The sequence below is a fragment of the Saimiri boliviensis genome, chromosome 9 (genome assembly GCF_048565385.1).
Source record: "Saimiri boliviensis isolate mSaiBol1 chromosome 9, mSaiBol1.pri, whole genome shotgun sequence".
Taxonomy (NCBI): Eukaryota; Metazoa; Chordata; class Mammalia; order Primates; family Cebidae; genus Saimiri; species Saimiri boliviensis.
In genome coordinates, this window is record NC_133457.1 from 110,486,729 (window position 1) to 110,504,416 (window position 17,688).

The window sequence follows — 17,688 nt, forward strand, 5'->3', positions numbered from 1 at the left end:
TGGTGTTTTATGGATATCTTTTTGTGACTGATTTGTAACTTGATACCTTGGTGGTAAGAGAATATATTCTATGTAAGCCAATCCTTTGATATTTATTGAGACGTTTGTTTTATGGCCCAGGATATAGTTCATTTTTGTGAATGTTCTATGTGCACTTGAAAAGATACATGGTCAGCAGTTGATGAGTCTATGTTCTATAAATGTAAATTAGGTCAAGTTGGTTGATGTTTTTAACATCATCCACTGCTTTATTGACTTTTTTGTCCAGTTTTTCTGTCAATTACTAAAAGACTCTGTTAAAATATCTGCCACGATTGTGGATTTGTCTATTTCTCCCTTTTATTCTGTCTTTTGTCATGTATTTCACAGCTCTATTGTCAGGTGCCTACTCATCTGGGATTGTCATCTCTTCGTCACTTGATCTTAGCCAATGGGCTGAGAAGTAATTATTATATCTTCTTGATCAATTTACCCTTTTATGGTGAATTATCCACCCAAGACTAGAGCACTGTAGTAGTGCTCTGTCTTAAAGTTTATTTTGTTTGATACTAATATTGCCATACCAGTTTTCATTGTCTTATGTTAGTATATGTCCTTTCTTACTTTTCTGTCTGTCTTTATAAAGTATGTCTTATGAACAAATTATATTGAATCTTGTGTTTTGAATCCAGTATAACAATCTCTCCCTTTTAATTGGAGTGATTAGTTCATTTACTTTTAATGTAGTTATTGATATGATGGGCTTTAAATAAATAACCTTGGTATTTGTTTTTTATTCATCTCATTTGTTCTTTATTCCTCCTTCTCTACATTCTTTTGGGTGAATCACATATTTTTTAGCTTTATCTTTTATTTCTACTATTGACTTTAATTATATTCCTTTGTGTTATTTTCAGTGACTGATCCACAACGTACATTTTACATTATCTCGATCTACTTTCTAATAATATCAAACTATTTTACCATTAGTGTAATAAATTTACATTATAATTCCTTTTATATGTGTATGTTACTTGTATATATGCTATCAACTCCACAATATCTTGCTGTATTTAAGATATTCAATGAACTTTTAAAAAACTATATAAAATAAGGACACTTAAAAAGATAGTTTACATTTATCTGAATATTTAAACTTTCTGATACTCTATTATGTATCATTTTCCTTCAGTCGGAAAAGATTTTCTTTTTGTTTTTTGTTTTTTGTTTTTTTGGGGGGGGGCTGCTACAGATCTTTTAGAAATAAATTATCTCAGCTTTTTTCTATTCTGAAAATGTCTTTATTGACCTTCCTTTTTGAAACTTTTTTACTGGATATAGAATTCTAGTTTGGTAGAGTTTCTTTTTAACTTTAAACACTTTTAAGATGCTCCACTTTTAACACTGACTTTTTTCTCCAGTGGTACAATGTTAGGTGTTATTTGTGATATTGTTCTCCTGTATGTAATGTGTCCTTTTTTTCTCTAGTTGCTTTGAAGATTTGCTCTTTATTTTTGGTTTTTAGCAATTTAACTCTGATGTGCCTACATGTGGTTTGTGTTTATTTTGCTAAGGGTTCACTAAGCTTCTTAAACCTTTGGGTTAATATCTTTCATTAATTTGGGGAGAAAAATTAGCTATATTCTCTTCAAATATTTATTCTGATACATTCACTCTCTCCTCACCTTCTAGAGTCTCTAGGGTCTCTATTCTTTTCTCTCTTTGTGTTTCAGTTTAGATATTTTTTCTTTATCTATCTTCAGGTTCACTTGTCTTTACCTTGGCTCTGCTCAGCTTTCAGTTAAGTATGTCTGACAAACGCTTCATTGCTGATACTGTATTTTTTAAATTTCTAGCATTTTCATTTGTGCATTGGAGTGGGCCATGTGAAGACTGGCAAATACTATAAAGTTCTTCTCTTCCCTTCTCCTTCTTGTAGACATTCCGTATGGGCATTAGTGGTCTTGTCAGTAAGGTGGCCGATTTGAATTCTTCACAGAACTGTCTTCCTTCTTGGGGGCCAAGGGCTTCCTGTCAAAAAGTATAAGCTTAGAGCAGTACTCCCTCAGCCATTGCACTTTGGATACCAAGGACCCAGTGGACTTTTTCCACCTTCTTGGATCCATAGTTGCCAATGGTTCAGTCCACCTTCTTGTGGATGCCAGCCACACTTAACTCTTCCAAGCTGAAGGCCCTGCCAGCTCATACTTTGGTGTGATACCTTACCATGGGGCACCTTACTATGGGCTGAATGGGTCCATATGCAGGGCATGCCTGGCTTTGAGTCAGCAGATCTTCCAGGTTGAATCAAGTAGCTGGTTGAATCAAGTAGCCACGTGCTGTTGCCAATCCTTGTGGAAGTGAGTCTTCAGGATCATGCCATCCAGCTGGGCATGATGGCTGCCGACAACCCTACTCCCCAGAAGTGCCAGGCAAAAAAGGCTCTTTTTAGTTCTTTTTAGATTTTGTCTTACCCATCTCTTCACACATATTGTCCACCTTTTCTGCTGTATCCTTTAGCATTTTTGTGTGATAATGCTAACTTCTCAGAAATTACTAGGTCTGTTTTTATTTAATGTGTAATGTTTTAACTTTTTTCCCTTACTTCTTCGTATGTCTTATAATTTTCTTCTATATATCAGACATTTGGTATAAAAGAACAATAGAGAAAAAAGTAACCAATATTTGCCCCTAGAAAAGGGCATGTTCTTTCTTCTATCCACTGCTAGAGTAGGAAGGGGTCTTAGTCTCTCTGATGTTAGTTGAACTGTGTCTGGGCTTTATTGCAGCTTCAGCTTCATTCAGTTCACCATTGGTTTTAAATATGTTGAGGATACGTCAGGACTCTGGGCTCTGAGCCCTGTTAAGATTCTGGAGATCTTATTATGATTTCAATAACATTCTACACTATGGGAGATTTAGGTCCTTTTTTGTTGTTGTTGTTCTTTTTAGACAGAGTCTTACTCTATCACCCAGGCTGGAATGCAGTGATATCATCTCAGCTGACTGCAACCTTCACCTCCTGGGTTCAGGCAATTCTCCTGCCTCAGCCTCCCTAGTAGCTGAGATTACAGATACACACCACCCTTTCTGGCTAATTTTTGTATTTTTAGTAGAGACAGGGTTTGACCACGTTGGTTGGACTGGTCTAGAACTCCTGACCTTAAGTGTTCCATTCACCTTCGCCTCCCAAAGTGCTGGGATAACAGGCTTGAGCCACTGTACCTGGCCAAGATTTTAGTCTTCTTTGCAGTCCTACAAGGTTTTCCATTGCTGGGGAGTTCTCTTCATGTTCCAAGACTGTTCCTGGGTTTCTGAGACTCTAGAACTCTCTCTCTGCCATGCTGCCCTCCCTTAGGACTTGGAGAGCTACTGCCTTACACACTCACTGAGGTCCAGAATGCCTTGGGAGAGTTCCTCTTAGCACTCCAATCCAACTCTTGGCTTTGGGTAGCTAAATTACCCAATTTTTAAATATAAAATAGTGTTTAATTAGTTTACATAGAAAAGGGAGGTTTTTAAATTTTTTCTTTTTTCTTTTTGATGTATATTTTACATACAACAAAATTCACCCATTTTACATGTACATTTTAGTAAGTTTTGGCAATGATCCATAGTCATGTAATCACTACCATAATCAAAATAAAAAACAATTTTATCCCCCTAAAAAGTTGTGTCAAATCCCTCCTTTGCAGTCAGTCCTTTCTATAACCTCCAGACCCCAGGCACCTCTGATCTCTTTGTCACTATGATTTCATTTTTTCTAGAATTTAATATTCACTAAATCATAGTATTTGTCTTTTATGTTTGTCTTCTTTAATCTACCATATTGTTCTTGAACGTATCCATGCTGGCGATGTATCACTGTTTATTCATTTGTATTGCTGAGTAGTATTCTATAGCACATTTATCAGGAAATGTCCAAAGGTTGATAGATGTTTTGTGATATCCATCCAATAGAATACTACTCAGCAATAAAAATGAATAACATTTCAGTTGCTTCCAGTTTGGGGTTCTTATGAACAAGGCTGCAATGAATATTTGAGGAAAAGTCTTCGCATGGATGTAGTTTTTCTTTCTCTTGGATAAATTCCTAGGACTGGAATGATTGGATTGTAAGATAAGTATCTGTTTCACTTTACAAGAAACTGTCAAATTTTTCCATCCATAGTGGCTGAACCAATTTGTAGCTGCCTCAGAAATATGTGTGAGTTCTAGTAGCTCTATATTCTTGCCAGTACTCATTATTGTCAATCTTTTCATTTTAGCCATCCTAGTATGAGTGTTATCTCATTGTGGTGCTAATTTGCATTTCCCTGATAACCACAGACAGCATTATTTCACATCCTTTAAAAGAACTGGTATGTCTGTGTTTCCCATTTTTAGTTGGTTCGTCCTCATGTTATTGATTTGTACATTTTGTTGTTGTTTTGTTTTGTTTTGTAGACAGGATCTCACTTTGTCACCCAGGCTTAGTGCAATGGCGCAAACTTGGCTCACTGCAGCCTCTACTTCCTTGGGCTCAGTCGATCTCAGCTCAGCTTCCTGAGTAGCTGGGACTTCAGGTGCCTGCCACTAAGCCTAGCTAATTTTTGTATTTTCAGTAGAGACAGCATTTCACCATGTTGCTGAGGTCGGACTCAAACTCATGGGCTCAAGCAATCTAAGTGCTGGGGATTACAGGTGTGAGCCACCACACCCAGCCTCTGTAAGAATTCTTTATGTATTCTAAATACAAGCCCTTTGTCATATGTTTTGAAAATATTGTCTTCCAGGATATGGCTTACCTTTTATTTTCTTTGTGATTCAAAGAGCAAAAATTTTTAATTTTAATGAAGTCCATTTCATTAATTTTTTATTCTTTTTGATTTGCACTTGTTAATGAGCTAAGATCTCTTTGCTGAACTCCAGATCACAATGATTTTTACCTAGGATTTCTTCCATAAGTTTTATCCTTTCAGCTCTTACATTTGGATACAGGAGTCTCCTTGAGTTATTTTTATAAGCATTGTGTGTGTGGTTTACTTTGGTTTTGCTTTTGTTTTCTCTAAATATACCCAGATCTTCCAGCACCATTTGTTGGAGTTGCGATCCTTTCCCATTGTATTTCCTTGGTACCTGTGTCAAAAATCCATTTACTACAATTGTGGGTCTACTGTTATATGCTGAATAGAAGTGGTGAAAGCAAAGAGCCTTCCTTTGCTCCTAATATGTGGGGAAAGCTTTTAGGATGTGATCATTAAGTGATCATTTTAGCCAAAGTTTATCTTTTTTTTAAAACTTTAAGTTCTGGGATACATGTGCAGAATGTGCAGGTTTGATACATAGGTATACATGTGCCATGGTGGTTTGCTGTACCTATCAACTCATCATCTAGGTTTTAAGGCCCGCATGCATTAGGTATTTGTCCTAATGCTCTCCCTCCCTTTGCCCCTCACTCCTTGACAGGCCCCGGTGTGTGATGTTCCCCTCCCTGCGTCCATGTATTCTCATTGTTCAGCTCCCACTTATGAATGAGAATATGCAGTGTTTGGTTTTCTGTTACTCTCTTAGTTTGCTGAGAATGATGGCTTCCAGCTTCATCCATATCCCTGCAAAGGACATGAACTCATTCTTTCTCATGGCTGCATAGTATTACATGGTGTATATATGCCACATCTTCTTTATCCAGTCTATCATTGATGGGATGTCCTCTATCAGGCTGAAGAAATTCCCTTCTATGCTAGTCAGCTGAGCGTGGGTTTTTTCTTTTTTAATCAGGAATGGTGTTGATTTTTGTCACATGCTTTTACTGAATCTACCGAAATGATCTTATTTTTTTTCTTCATTCTACTTACATGGTGAATTATACTGATTGCTAATTGTTAAACTAATTGCTAATATTTCATTCTTGGAATAAACCCACTTGAACATGATGTATTATCCCATTAAGTATTGCTGTATTCAATTTGCTAAGGTTTTGTTCAGGATTTTGGTACCCGTCTTCGTAAGAGCTAATGTTCTGCATTTTCTTTTCTTGTGGTGGCTTTGTCTGGTTTGGAAAACAGGATAATACTGGTCTAGTTAAAAGAGCTAGGAAGTGTTAATTCCTCTTCTATTTTCTGAAAAGCTTTGTGGAGGATTGATGCTACTATTTTCTTAAATATCTGATAGAATTCATCAGTGAAGTTACCTGAGGCAAGTGTTTTGTTGGCAGGTTTCAAATTTGGAATTCCGTTTCTTTAATAGGCATGGAGATAATCATTTATTTCTTAGTGCGTCAGTTTTATTAAGTTGTATTTTTTAAGAAATTTGCTAGTTTCAACTAAGTTGTCAAATGTATTGGCATAAAGGGATTCATAATATTCCCTTCTTACTCTTCAGTATTTTTAGGATCTATAGTTATATTCCCACTTCCATTCCTGAAACCAGAAGTGGTTGTTTTATGTTTTTTTCTTGATTCATCTAAATATTCATCAGTTTTATTGCTCTATTCACAGAACCAGTTTTTCGTTTCACTAATTTCTTTATTGTTTGTCCATGTTTTATTTTACTGATTTTTGTTCTTTATTATTTCATTCCTTCTACTTACTGAGGTTTTAATTTGTTTTGCTTTTTCTAATTTCTTAAGGTAGAATCTTAGGGATTACTAAGTATACCTCTTTCTTATATTCCAACATAAGAACTGCCTTAACTGTGCTCCATAAATTTTGATTATTTTATTTTTATTAATATCTAGCTTAAAACATTTTCTAATTATTCTGTGATTTCTTCCTTGATATGTTTTCTATTTAATCCCCAAATATTTGGGAATTTTCCTAGATATCTTAATGATATTAACCTTTAATTTAATTCCATGTGGCCAAAGAACATAACCTAGACGATTTCAATTTCTGCAAATAGAGTAACGTGGTGTTTGTTGTGGTGAACATACCACATGCGCTTGAGAAGAATTTGTATTCTTCAGTTGTTAGATGTAGTTTTTTATAAACCACAAATTAGGTCAATATGATTGATAGTGTTGTTCGAGTCATCTGTGCATTGCTAATTGTCTAGTTATTCTCTCAATTGCTGAGAAAGGGATATTAAAATCCACCATCATGATTTTAGACTTGTCTATATTTCCCTTTAATTCTGTCAAATTTTGCTCCATTTCTTTTGAAACTCTGTTATTAGGCACTTACACATTTATGATTGTTACGTCTTTCTAGTGAAGTCATCCTTTTATCATTTTGAAATGTTCCTTTTTTTTTTACTTGAAATCTATTTTATTTCATGTTAGTATAGTCAGTCTGCCTTCTTACACTTACTGTTTGCATAATATATATATATATATATAATATATATATATATACATATTTTCCATCCCTTTATGCTCAACTTACTTGTGTCTTTATTTGTAAAGTGGATGTCTTAAAGATAGGACACGTTGGGTCTTGCTTTTTTAATCTGAAAATCTCTGCCTTTTAATTAGAGCAGTCAATTAATTACCATTTAATGTAATTGATTATATTATTTGGTTTCCTCCTGCCACACTACTGTTTGTTTTCAATTAATCTCCTCTCATTTTTCTGTTATTCCATTCCCTTCTCTTGCCTTTATAAAAGTATCAATTAATGTATTAGTTTGCTAGGGCTGCCATAACAAACTATCATGGACTGGGGTGTCTTAAACAATGAAAGTTTATTTTCTCATAATTCTGGAAGCTAGAAGTACAAAATCAAGGTGTCAGCAGGGCTGTTTTTTTCTGAGGCATCTCTCTTTGGCTTATGAATGGCCATCTTCTCCCTGTGTCTTTACATGGTCTTTATTCTGTATCTATCTGTGTCCAAATTTCTTTTTCTTATAAGGACACTAGTCATATTGTGAAGTACTAGAGTTTAGGACTTCAACATATGAATTTTGAAGGAAGGGGGTGGGATAGTCCAGCCCATAACTATTGATTTTATAATTACATTTAAATTTTTGTATCAACTTTTAGCTATATTTCTTTACATTGTTTTTTAGTGGTTGCTTTAGGAATAACAATATATGTCCCTAGCTTTCCATAGTCCACTTACAGTTAGTCTTATATTACTTCATGTAAAACGTAGAAATATTATAACTATATAGGTCCACACTCTCCCACATTTTATGATTGTTATGTTTTCAGTCATACATTATATATCATATACATACGTTAAAAACCAAAGAGTTACCATTTTTGTTTACGTTAAAAACCAAAGAGTTACCATTTTTGTTTAAACAGTCACATGTATTATTTTTTAAAAGGGAAAAAGCAAAAACATAGTCTTTCTTATTTATCCAGCTATTTAACATTTACAGTGATTTTCATTCTTTTCTGAGGCATTAAGTTTTCATTGAGTGTCATTTCTCTGTAGCTTTCATTAGTATTTCTTATAGTACAGGTCTGCTAAAACAAATTCTCTTAGTTTTCTTTTATCTGATAATACCCTTCATCCTTGAAGACTATTTTCATCATATATAAAATTCTAGGTTGACAGTTTTTTTCTTTCAACATTTTAAAGATGCTGTTCCACTTTCTTCTGTCCTCTGTAGTTTCTCATGAGGTATCAGCCATTAAGCAAATTATTGTTCCCTTATATGTAAGATGTTGGGTTTTTTCTTGCTGTTTTCAAGATGTCTTCTTGAGTCCAACTTCAGCATGACCTTTGCCAGCTTTATTCTTCTTGGTGTTCATGGAGCATCCTGTGTCTGTGAATTTGTGTCTTTCATAAAATTTGAGACACGTTCAGCTTTTATTTCCTCAGATTTTTTTTCTCCCTTATTTTTGCTCTCCCCTTCTTCTGCCCCTCTCTCCCACTAGATTGACTTCAAAGCGTCCTTTGGATTACTTGCAAGGGGTGTGCTAGGGAAGGCTTATCAAAGCCCAGATTCTTGGGCTCTACCTCAGACCTATTGACCCAATGTCTTGGAACTGAGACTCAGGACTCTGCTGTAATAAGTTCCCCAGATGACTTTTATGCAGTTTGAGGGCTCCTGCACAGGACTTTAAGGGCTTCAAGAGCAGGACCACATCTTATATATCTGTAGGATGCCCCTAAATTGCTCTGTAGTACCTCACTCCATGCCTTATACATGGAGAGACTCAATATGCATGTTGACATGCATGTGATATCTGTACTAATGCATAGGATCATTTATCCTACCTACTTCAAAAGGCATCTCTTATGCTAGTTCTTACCTCATCAACAGTTCTTAAAGTTGAGGTGGTTATAGTTCACATCCAAGTTAATTAGGACTCCTCTGGTTTCTTATTATAGAAATACAACTCAATGACTTAAACAAACCAAAGAAAATGTGTTGACCTATGCAACTGAAAAGTCCAATTGCATCAGCTTGGGTCACAGCTGAATCCAGGGCACTAACACAACATCACTAGTACCGTCTCTCTCCATCTCTAAGCTCTATTTTCCTTTAGGTTGGTTTTGTTTTCAGGCAGGTGTCTTCCCCCTTTGAGATAAACACTGTTGTCAACAGTTCTGAGCTCACATGGTTCTTACACTTGTGTTCTCAAAGTAAATAGAGCAACACCTCCTGGGAAGCTCTACCCAAAGCCTCAGAAAGGACTCCTATTGGCCTGGCTTTAGTCATGGCTCTATTCTTTTTTTATTTTTTATTTTTTTAGTTTTTTTTAATGTGTCTATTCTTGAACCCATCACTATAACCAGGGAGGTGACTTGCTCTGATTAGCAATGTGGAGTCACATGGTCAGCCCTGAGGTAGGAGAGGCAGGGCCATGAAATTGACAGTCCCTATGGCTAAGGAAGGTGGTTGCCAGGTATACAAAGCAACAGATGACTTCTACCACAATGTTCAACATAATGCATGTGAACTCCTGTTCATGCCTTTCAACAGAGAAACTTTAGAACCATGTTTGTGAAATGAACCCTATTTTTTCTTGAGGGAGTTTAGAGCAAATTCCATAAAGCCAGTTCTTCCCAAACTTGGCTGTAAATCGAAATCCTTGGCATGCTTCCTAAAAATACAGATGCCTAGACCCTTCCTCAGACCTGAAGAAGCAGAATCTGAGTGGTTGTGACTAGGGAGGGTATATAAAATTTTAGGTGTAGAATGGTAATCATTTTGCCCAGTCAGCATATATGCCCCCTTTCCATTTCCCACTTTTCCTTCTGAAACTCCTTTCACCAGATTTCAATCCATGTGGTTGGAGGATAATTTTATCCCCCTATCAAGAATGAGCACATAACTCTGACATGATTGATCAGAGAATTTGATTCCTCTGTTTATAGCAATTGGTTCACAGATGGGCATTCAGTGCAACCTGAGCCAGTGAGCCCGAGGCCCAGCATTTTATTGGAAATTTTGGGAAAAAGAAGCCCTCTCTTTTGTTGGAAGCACTAGCTATGCAGGTAATATGAGCCTGCAGTAGTCTAGGGGCCACCACATGGCAAGGGCCTCCGAAGAGTAAAGCTTCAGTAGGCAAAGTAGAGCTCAAGGGGGAAGAGATGATTCTAGAGATTCTTGAGGAAGAAGACCAAGAATGGGCCAACAGACAGAAGACCCAGAAAGCAGACAGGACCAAAGAGAAAGCAAGCCAGAGTCCTGAAAACATCCTCCCATAGCCTGCCCCTCCTGCAGCCTTGCAGTTAGATAGGAGACCCTCAAACCTCCCTTGAGAGAAAAGTCAGTTTGAGTTGTGTTTTTCTGTTCCTTATAAAGGAGTTGAGTCTTCCTAAGTCTTTAATGTGGTTGAACATGTTCCAAAATTTGTGCATTCATTCAACAACAGTTAATTGAGTGTCTACTATGTGTTCAGCACTATTCTACACCCTGGACATACAGCAATAAACAAACACACGAACTCCTTGTCCTCATAGAAATTATAGCTAAGAGGGTGGATAGGTAAATCTATAACACCTATTTGCATGCATATGTAATATATCAGGAGTTAAAAATAATGTGTCAGGTGGAGAGAATTAAAGCAAGAAAGGAGGATAGAGAGTGGAATGCCTGAGTTGTGGGTGGATAAAAACCGTCATCGGGTACGGATTCACTGAGAAGGTGACATTGAGCAGAGATCCAAGGAAGTAAAAAAGACCAAAACAGATATGGGGGCATGGGGGAGGCTCTGGGCTGAGGAAACAGCCGGTGCAAAGGTTCAGATGTGAGGACGTTTTCAAGGAAGGGTTGGGAAGCCAGTGTGGTCCAAGGAGAGTGAGTGAGGGCAAGAGTGAGGTATAAATAAAGTCAGAGGCATCATGGGGGCCAGATTGTGGGGAGCCTTGGGGAACCTTGTCAGGATTTTGTCCTTTCCCTTGAGGAAGATGAAAGCCATGGCCAGATTCTGAGTAGAGAAGGGATGTGGTATCGGACCTCAGACAAGTCACTTCAGCTCTGTGAGCCTCATTTACCTCATCTATAAAATAGGGGTGAATCCCAGTAGGCCAACACCACAGTAATAATTGTTGCAGGCAAGATCCGCCCATAAATGCTAAGATCAGTGGGTGGAAGTTTGTGGAAAAACAGGATATTCACGTAGTCTCAAAGTATCACCTTCAAGATATTTGTTAATTACAAAAGACAACCAAGTAACTTTACATGAGAGACACCCAGTAGATGCCACCTTAACCAAGTGATCAAGATTAACACTACCAGTAATAAGAAATATTGGCATAATGTAGCCCTTGATATAATTTCCTGAGGCTATAATATCACTTCTTGCCAAAAAAATGCGTAACCCCAATCTAATCATGAGAAACATCTGACTTATCCAAATTGCAAGACATTCTACAAGATAACTGACCACTACTTATCACAATAGTCAAGGTCATAAAAAACAAAGAAGGCTGAGAAGTTGTCACAGACTAGGGGGAGACTAAGGGACAGAACATCTCAACACAAAGTGGAATCCTGGATTGGATTATGGTACAGAAAAAGGACATAAGTGGAAAAGTGATGACATATGAATAATGTCTGTAGCTTAGTTAATAGTACTGCACCAGTTTTCTGGGGATTAACATTTGTGCCATGGTTGTATAAGTTGTTAAGATTGGGAAAACTGAGCGAAGCGTAAATAAGAAAGATCTGCACTAGGTCGGGCGCAATGGTTCATGCCTGTAATCCTAGCACTTTGGGAGGCCAAGACCAGTGGATCACCTGAGGTCGGGAGTTCAACACCAGCCTGACCAACATGGAGAAACCCCATCTCTACTAAAAAGTCAAAAATAAATAAATAACTGGGTATGGTGGTGCACACCTGTATTCTCAGCAACTCAGGAGATTGAGGCCAGAGAATCGCTTGAATCCGGGAGGCAGAGGTTGCTATGAGCCAAGATCATGCCATTGCACTCCAGCCTGAGCAACAAAAGTGAAACCCCATCTCAAAACAAACCAAAAAAAGAAAAAAGAACAGGAAGGAAGGAAGGAAGGAAGGAAGGACGGAAGGAAGGAAGGAAGGAAAGAAGGAAGGAAGCTCTGTACTATTCCTGCAATTTCCTGAGTCTGAAATTATTTCAAAATAAGAGATTAAAAATTGGACTGAATACTAGTTCTTTCTGTGTAGAAATGGTGTGCAGACTAAGCACCCATCAAGTCCGCAGTGCAATGCTGGATAAGCGCTCCAAAACAATAGCAAGAATTACTGCAAGCTTCTTTACATCTCTTATCAAACACTTGATCATGGAGCACCAGCACACTCACAGCTGCCCAGTGGCTTTCTTTGTCTCTTGCCCTCATCAGTGAGTCCTCTGGGATTGAGTCAACAGGATTCTGCAAATCAATCCTGAAAACAAGAGTTTAAACAAAAGCAAACTGTACTACTCTGATTACAAAACAGAAACCAGAGTGCTCCTGAGTGCTGAACGGAACAGATTCACAATCCAGCCCCTCCACCCCCAGAAGCAGATGGCAGAATTTATTTGAAAAAGTCTGAGAGGACAATGAAGCAGGCATCCATTCTTGGACTGACCAGCCAAAGCGTCAATGTCAAAGGGCATCATTTTTGGTTTTATCCTGGATCTCATTCTCCCCTAAATCAATGGTCTGCAAACTTCTGATCAGGCAGACATACTAGGAAAACATTTTGAAACAATTCCTCTAATATTTATGCATTTACTTGCTAAATACATACATTTACCATGATATTAACCTATTATGTAGATGGTAAAGAGTGTAAAAGGACAGCTGTAAAGAGGAAGTGATAAAGAAGGAACAAGTAATACCTCAAAAAAATTTACTCAGTGATGTAAAAAATTTCCCTACTCTCACTTAAGAATTATTGCTATTTGAATATCAAATATCCTTCATTATTTTTTAATTCTTGGTTTATTTCATATGATTTTAAATTGTGCAGTATGATTCATATCAATACATGATTTTAACGATTGTCATAAATGAAAAACACCCCATAGAGATATGTCTTCCAACTGGATGAAGGATATCACTTGCTATACCTATTTTTAAAAGTGCTTTTCATCTTCCAACTCCATATACCAATGTTGCAAAGGTTTTTGTTGAAATTGGTCTAGTTATTTTTATCTTCCCTGAGGTTAAGCTATTGTTGAAAACTAATCAAAAAGTATTGAATTTCTGCACTTTCAACACAAGTTTAAAATTCACTGAAATGCTAGGTTGAGAAAATTTTAAGTTATGTTAGAAAATTTGGTTTCCAGGACTTGAAACTGTCCATATTGAAGCACTTACATAGGGAATTTACATAATTTTGAGTAATGTAAACACATCAACAATAATCCCTTAACAAGAACATTTCCAAACATCTGTTTTTAAAATGTTCTCTCCAGGCTGGGCACAGTGGCTCACGCCTGTAGTTAGTCCTGGCCCTTTCGGAGGTCGAGGCAGGCAGATCACCTGAGATCAGGAGTTTGAGATCAGTCTGGTCAACATGGTGAAACCCTGTTTTTACTAAAAGTACAAAAATTAGCCAGGTATGGTGGCACATGCCTGTAATCCCAGCTACTCGGGAGGGTGAGGCAGTAGAATCACTTGAACCTGGGAGGCAGAGGTTGCAGTGAGCCGAGATCATACCGTTGCACTCCAGCCTTGGTGACAAGACCAAAACCCTGTCAGAAAGAAAGAAGAAACAGAAAGAAAGAGAAAAAAAGAAAGAAGAAAGAAAGAAAGAGAAAGAAAGAAAGAAAGAAAGAAAGAAAGAAAGAAAGAAAGAAAGAAAGAAAGAAAGAAAGAAAAGAGAAAGAAGGGAAGGAAGGAAGGAAGGGAAAAATGTTCTCTCCATAGCCCAAGTTTCTTTTAAAAGCAATAATTTTCTCTCATTTTTTAAAGTGCCAACCTTTACTTTGAAGGACCTGAACAAGCATGTGGTTGATCAAACACTTGCACTCAGAGGAACATTAATGGCACCCTCTTCCTGACCTGTGCCTTGTTCTTGTCACCTCCTCCCAAGGAATCTCTTCGGCCACTCATCCATTTCCATTTGGGAGTGGTTGGTTCCATTCAATACAGCGTGGCCACAAAGTTGTCATCTGGTCCTCCCTGGCTGTCCGCTTTCCCTTGGGGAGGAGTCAACAAGGCTAAGGGATTGTGCATATCCGCAGCCCACGTCCAGTCTCCCAGACCATGCACCCTAAGATCCTGGAATTTTCTCCCAGAGCTGTGTGAGCCTCTTCCCCAGGGCTATTCTGTGCCCTCCCAAGAGCAGATTACATCACCCGCATGCACACCCTGCAGTCCAAGGAGAGGCCAAAGGGCAGTGACAAGACTTGAACATGAGCTGGCAAGTACAGACACTTGTGCACAAGAACTTCATGGTGCAGGATGGAGCTGGAGATGGAAAAAAAACAAAAAGGAAAGTAGGCTATGGGCCAGATTCTCAAGAATTCTGAATCCGAGTCTGGCCCACCAGGACACTATGAAGCCATATCTGCAAAAGGAGAATCTGTTTTATTGAACATCTTGATATTTAGTCGCATGATAAGCAGACCTTTTGCACTCTTGCCCTCCGTCCTGCAAATTGATTGGGGCAGGCTTGTCACCTGCTATGGTCTTTCAATTGCCTTCTCTCCATGGGCGGCCACTCTGAAGGTCATCTGATGAGCCTCTTCTTATCCCATGCAAGTGTTTAGCAAACTGTCACTTGAGCTCTTCTTACAAAGTCCCTAGGCAGCTCCTAGCTTGCAATAAGATGATGCACCAGGATTTATGCTCTCCCAGACAGAGGCCACGGTGCCGACTGATCCAGTGAATGCTCAATTGGATGTCGATATGAAAGTTCAGATCTACCTATAGGAGATGATTTGCTTTGGGGAACCGGGAAAGGGAAAAGTTCTCAGCTCCTTCCAAAATCTAAAAACCCATTTCAATGGCTGCTCTATTGACTTCCACCTGCCAACGTGAAAGGTATTCCAAAAACGTGGAGGGGGAATGAAAAGCTGTCCTTAGAATGAAGAAGATAGACAGGTCGTTTCTAAGCAGCATCAGTTAGCTCGTGTACCTTCAACACATCATGGAAGTGAATGAATGAGGTAAGACGTTTTGTTTCCAACCTCCCACCTTTGGAAAATTTCAGCTCCTCCTGGATGTCTCAAACACCTTGAAAGCCCCAAGACTTGTTGTGACACACAATCAGAGGGGGCACCACTGCCAACTGGAATAGTAAATCTTAGTAAAGCTTAATGTCTCTCGTGTTATTTTAGATTAAAATAATACTCAGAAGTGAAAGTGTTTATGTTGTCTTCTTTGGTGTCGATGGATAATCTGACTTACTCTACCTTGGCAATATTCCCCTAAATTATGAATTCCAGTTAGGTGTAGCTAAAAAGCCTCAGAAAAGACTTTCTGCTAAAACATTGCCAAGCAATCAAGATTTCTCCAGATAAAGAACAAAAGTTAATAGTGCATGTTGGTCACATAGTTGAAAATAGAGAACTTTAACTCCCGATAATAAATGTGGAGACATAGAGGTAGGGTCACAGAAGAAAGAGGAATCACTTAGAAGTCAGGAGACCGAGAGCCAGCTTAGGTTCATCCCCTTCCTAACTGTGTGATTGCCTCAGTTACCCCGTTTGTAAAATCAGAGGATTAGACTTGATGCTCTCCAGACTGAAAACTTAGATGCACATCAAATTTAGGGCTGTACCCTCAAATTCTCATGAGGGCTAGGGAGTAAAGATACATGAGTGACAGGTGCCAGGTGTGAGACAATAAGGAGTGGTGGAGACTGGGGTGAACTGGAGATATAGCCCCTTCTCAGCTGCAGTCAGCTGATACCATTCAGGCAGAAATATAAGCCTAGTGTTGACAGTTCTTCGACATTTTTTAGCAGTCAGCAATCCAGATGTTATATACAATTTCCTTATAATTAATGGCATCTATTTCTCAAAAATCATTTTTGAAACACCGTGCTAGACAAATAAAATCGCCCATGAAGCCGGTTTGTGACCCATTGCATCAGAAGACATCACACATTAACTACATTCCAGCTCCATTGGCAACAGTCGCTGGAAAGTTCTTCATTTCGCCCCGTCCTCACACCTTTCCATTTACTTCTTCTGCTGAAGACATTTATTTGCCTGGGAAGTGGTTCTCCAGCAGAAACATGTGTTTTAACTATTGCGGCAAATCATCCCTTTGCTGGGAGGGGTGGAAAAGAACAGCTAAGCCTTTTTTCCCACACAAACATTACTTTAGGCCAGCTTAGGAAAGCCTTTGCAGATCGGTTTGTTTCTCTCTGTAACGGGGCCCAGCATTGTCTCGGGATGGGAAGATGCCCCTCTGTGTGGATGGGGTACAAATTTCCATCCCAACACTGCAGATTTCGCAGCTGATGAGGAGCCCTGGATAATCACTGTGGAAGTTCCACTCAATCCTAACCCTCGGCCACCATGTGAAGACCCTTAACCCTCGCTTCCTCTTTCCCTCACCTATCTCCGTTAGCTGGGCCTGCGTCTTGGTTGACATTGCCATATTTTGGAAAGAATATCAAGATAATTCCTATCCTCTTTGCTTCACATGATTTCATGCAAACAATTGCTGCCTAATGCACATTTCAAAAGGCACGCTTTCTAAAATTTGATCCTTCAAACTTAACTTTGCCCTCCAAGCATGCCAGACTCATTCAGAGCCTCAATTTTTAATATATTTGCACAGAAAATTATGGGAAAAATGGAATCTAAACAATGGACTTGATTTTTAAAAACAGGCAGGAATTAATGTTTCAGAATAATTGTCTAGAGGTGATTCAATTTCACATGCTCTTTAAATATGTATTTTTCAGTGCACTATGGCTTGAAGGGACGATTTAAAATTAGTGTATATAGCAGGCTATGAATCATAAAAACTCTTACAGTTAAGTTTTTCATTTCTTTGCTGCAAAACTTCATTTTAAAAATGAAATTCTACCTTTCTGATAAATCTCCTTTCCTCCCCTACCAAAATAGTTTTATCAATACAAAAAAAAAGGATTGGCTTTTAATAATTACAACTTGGAGATTTTTGTTGCAGGCAGCATTCAAAGATGCTGGTGTTGGCCAGGCATGTGGCTCACGCCTGTAATCCCAACACTTTGGGAGACAGGTACAAAGAATGCTTGAGCTCAAGGGTTTAAGACCAGCCTGGGCAACATAGTGAGATCCCATCTCTACAAAAATTTTAAAAAATTAGCTGGACATGCTGGTGTGCGCCTGTGGTCCCAGCCACTCAGGAGGCTGAGGTGGGAGGATCGCTTGAGCCCAGGAGGCAGAGGTTACAGTGAGCCACAATCACACCACTGCC

The 17,688-nt window shown here is 38.4% G+C and overlaps 1 pseudogene; it reads right to left on the minus strand.

Annotated features, from left to right (window-relative positions):
- Nucleotides 1-1,823: 1,823 nt before the first annotated feature.
- Nucleotides 1,824-14,505, minus strand: LOC120367865 (large ribosomal subunit protein eL13 pseudogene; annotated as a pseudogene).
- Nucleotides 14,506-17,688: the final 3,183 nt, after the last annotated feature.